Below are 4,053 nucleotides of genomic sequence, written 5' to 3'. Positions count from 1 at the left end.
TTTATAAGAAGTCTGTTGAGCCGTTCTTAGTCTGGTCCCTCACCTCCGACCTGTTTGCCAGGGGCATCAAGCCCCAGACAACCTCGCTCCTGGGATCATTGGGACACGCAAACCCCTCCACCACGGTAAGGTGACGGCTCACGGGGGGGGAAAAATGTGCACAAGCAACCCAGCTTGTTAGGCCTTCATGTTGGCCAAGCATGAAGGCCAGGGTTTCCACACAGTTGTGGTCAAGAGAGGTTTGAGGGAAAGGTTTAGAGTACAGAGAGTGGAGAAGAATGAAATTGGCTCAAATCATGAACCGCATCAGCAAACAAAAAATAAACAGAAAATAAAAAACAAATAAACGCTCAATGCAAAAAAATAAATGACGCGTCAGTTCTAACAAATCATGAAACCAACAAAAACATTCAGAACATGAAAACAGCAATGATGCAAATACAAGTACAAATACATTGACAACTTGATACACACAAAGAAAAAAAATAAAAATACAAATAAATTCTAAATAAAATACAAATAAATATAAAACAAAAACCATGAATAAAAAAAACAAACCCTCAATACAAACAGCAAACCTGGAAGATGCAACAACCAAGTACCAATATATTGACCAGTTGATACACAAAGAAATAAAAGAAAAATACAATACAAATAAATTCAAAATTAAATACAAATAAATCTAAAACAAAAAAAAAAAAATCAATAAAAAAAACAAACCCTCAATACAAACAGCAAACCGAAGATGCAACAACCAAGTACCAATATATTGGCCAGTTGAGTCACCCAAAATAAAATAAAAACAATAAAATAAAAATAAACCATCAAAATTAATAAAGAAATAAACCTGCAATGCAAAAAGTAGAACTGACATGTTAAGACGGCGTTGAGTACCTGGCAATGCATCCCGGGAGTCTGGGCTCCAGAACGGCGTCTGCTCGACCTATCGAGGGACGAAGCTCTTAGTCCTCGCTGTGACTGCGATCAGATGAGAAGCTCAAATTGGATAGTGTAGCCAAATGTTCTGTGCTGCTGCACATCTGGAAAAAAACAGTCAAGATACACACACCTATTTTTGCATTTCAAAAGTGGCTTCATATAATCTGAAATGTGGTGTACTGTCAAAGTAGCTTGTATCATGCTTGTATGTGCTGTTTGACCTCTGAAGCCTCACCTACAACCATGGAGTGACGTCAACATTTCAGAGGTTTTAAGTGAAAAAAAACGAGCAGTAAACTAAATTGTACCTGTTCCCAGTCTGTCTAGGGGGCATTGCCTCAAGAGACAGGTAATCATGTCCTGACGGTCCAGCAGCTCGGTTTAATTTACCTTTGCTGATGAATTACCAGGAGTGTGGAAAAAGCATCCTCCTTGGGATAAGCAATCAGTTAAGTTAAAAAGCAATTAGTTAAATGAAAAAAGAATACACAATGAAATGAACAAACACATTAACGCTCTCAGATTATTAAGGGATGAAGAGGCTCGGTTTAACTCACCTTTGCTGATGTGTGAATGTTCGGTCAATTTACGTTTCCACGTTTTCTCACCGAAAGGGATCCTAGAGAGACCACACTGATACAACTCAACTCACTCTCGTTGATTGTTGATTGAGTTTTGAATACATTGGTTCTTTTTTGTTTGGTAGACGAGCAGTGAAGTAGGTCATAAACCTACAAATAGAAACACAGAACATGAATGCAACTCATTCACAATAATTTCTATCACTACTTTGACATTATTTTAGTTATAATCAACAGAAAGGTAGAATGTGGAATGAAACTCACCGGCGCTGTGTCTCCCTTGGCTAACAAGACCCACCTGGTTCAGACAGCATTTATCTCCACACCCACTCACCGGCTGATCGGATTAACATCTTTCAAGTCTGCTTGTAAAGCCAAGTCTAACATGTGATTGCCTATTTACACAACAGTGAACGTGTGTTTGTGTGTGTGTGTTTGTGTGGGCGCGCGCGCCAAAACATTGTGTGAGTGTGTGCGTGCGCGCGTCCGCGCATGTGGTGTGTGTGTGTGTGTGTGTGTGGGGGGGGGGGCGGCGGGGCAAACACATTTCGAGTCAAAAGCAACATTGCGAGTCAAAAACAAACATAGCGAGTCAAAAGCATACTTTGCAAGTCAAAAGCAAACATTGCGAGTCAAAAGCAAACACTGCGCGCAGTGTCCACCTTGTGTGCATTACGAACAATGCAACGAAGGAGACCCAAAATGCAACATCCAAACACAAAATTTCCCACAACTGCAGGGGTTCAGGAAGCGGCAGAGGCAAGCAGCAATAGCGACAATGTCGAAAACAAAAGGCTTAGAATCAACGGCATGAGAACAAGCTCCGACAAACGAATCTGCGATAAAAGAGGCCGACGCACAATCGAGGTGCGGCAAGAGACAAGACAAAACAAGTGCCCACGCAACTGTGCAACAGAATGCACCAAAGTCTACCGCTGACATGCACAACATCGACGAACACCGGATTGCCCCGGCGTCGACTGAAAACGAGAGATTAAGTACAAACATTTCGCGCGCTCTTTGTACTTCCTGGTGGTGTTCCTCTTCCGGTGTCTGAGGAGTGATTTAATTGGAGGAAGATAAACCACGGGGTTTTGTGACTTCACAGAAAAGGAAGCACCCTATACGATGCGCGTGTTTTGTGTCCGTATTGCAATATCAGACAATCAGTGATGGGCATTACGGCTCCTTTTAGAGAGCTGTTTCTTTTGGCTCGGCTCACCAAAAAGATCTGTCACTTTCGGCTCCCATATCGCTCTTCAGTTTTTCTTTTTTTGTTGTGGCTTAAATTAATTTACTGTGGCAAGCACTAGGACCAGGCATTTCACCCAGCAGGTGCACAGCAGGGGGCGTGTTATGTTAAGTATATTTCACTGCATTTTCTACATTGAGATCAGATCTACTTGTTAGCCGTTGGAATAGACACCTACATTCAGTCGTGTGTATTCCTTCCTCAACGGCTACATTACTACAAAAAAGATACAATACAGTATATCATTCTTAAAATGTATGTGACTTTATTTATAGACCTGTGTGTCTGCGCGTGCGTGTGTGTCTCCTACCACAGGTTTTGACCAATCACGTGCGACTTTAACCGAAGGTCGTTCACTTCAAAGAGAGGGCTATAAAAGCCGATACGTTTGCGAACGGCACATCACTACAAGCCAGCGCTCGAACGACAAAACGAGCACGAGCGCAACTCAACTCACTCTTGTTGATTGTTGATTGAGTTTTGAATACATTGGTTCTTTTTTGTTTGGTAACGAGCAGTGAAGTAGGTCATAAACCTACAAATGGAAACACAGAACATGAATGCAACTCATTCACAATAATTTCTATCACTACTTTGACATTATTTTAGTTATAATCAACAGAAAGGTAGAATGTGGAATGAAACTCACCGGCGGTGTGTCTCCCTTGGCTAACAAGACCCACCTGGTTCAGACAGCATTTATCTCCACACCCACTCACCGGCTGATCGGATTAACATCTTTCAAGCCTGCTTGTAAAGCCAAGTCTAACATGTGATTGCCTATTTACACAACACCTCCCACTTGATCGACTGACGAATCAGAGAGGTCACCCAACATTAAATCATATTACAATAGTTTTTTTTTTTCTCCACATCAGGTAAAAGTCCATTCTTACTGCACACGAAGAAGATGATGCCAATGTCAATGTTCGGGCACCTACCTTGACAGAGCAGATGTACTGTCAGGGTATGGTTAGGTGCATGTTTTCATCTTCTTACTTCGTGTATGTGCAAGTGTGGGACCTGGTGGCAGCGCTAGGCTTGCACCTCCCAGCCCTGAAGGTGTGGGGGCAATGACATTGGGGGGCAGTGCCTACAGAACCAGAGTGACATCAGTCAACGAAACCAATGTCAGGCCTGGCTGGGCCATGCTGGTCTTCAATGGGGCGGAGGACCACCAGCCTCCTGACGTCTCTCCGTAAGAATACGGTCGTTTGCAGCGGCAAGTCCTTCCTGCGTTGCCCGACTGCCAGTGGGGCAGGCAGGCCGGCACATAACCTC

The 4,053-nt window shown here is 43.0% G+C and overlaps 1 long non-coding RNA gene across 1 annotated transcript; it reads right to left on the bottom strand.

Annotated features, from left to right (window-relative positions):
- Positions 1 to 740: 740 nt before the first annotated feature.
- LOC148895385 (uncharacterized) lies at positions 741 to 1,928 on the bottom strand. The gene is made up of 3 exons (XR_016115642.1): positions 1,497 to 1,928; positions 1,248 to 1,367; positions 741 to 1,032 (listed from the first exon to the last, which is right to left on the bottom strand). It is a non-coding gene; the product is annotated as an uncharacterized LOC148895385 (long non-coding RNA).
- Positions 1,929 to 4,053: the final 2,125 nt, after the last annotated feature.

Source organism: Hippocampus bargibanti, linkage group LG07 (genome assembly GCF_051943395.1).
Source record: "Hippocampus bargibanti isolate YZ-2025 linkage group LG07, ASM5194339v1, whole genome shotgun sequence".
Taxonomy (NCBI): Eukaryota; Metazoa; Chordata; class Actinopteri; order Syngnathiformes; family Syngnathidae; genus Hippocampus; species Hippocampus bargibanti.
The sequence above is the reverse complement of the archived record's forward strand: the minus strand, read 5'-3'. Positions and strand labels throughout refer to the sequence as shown.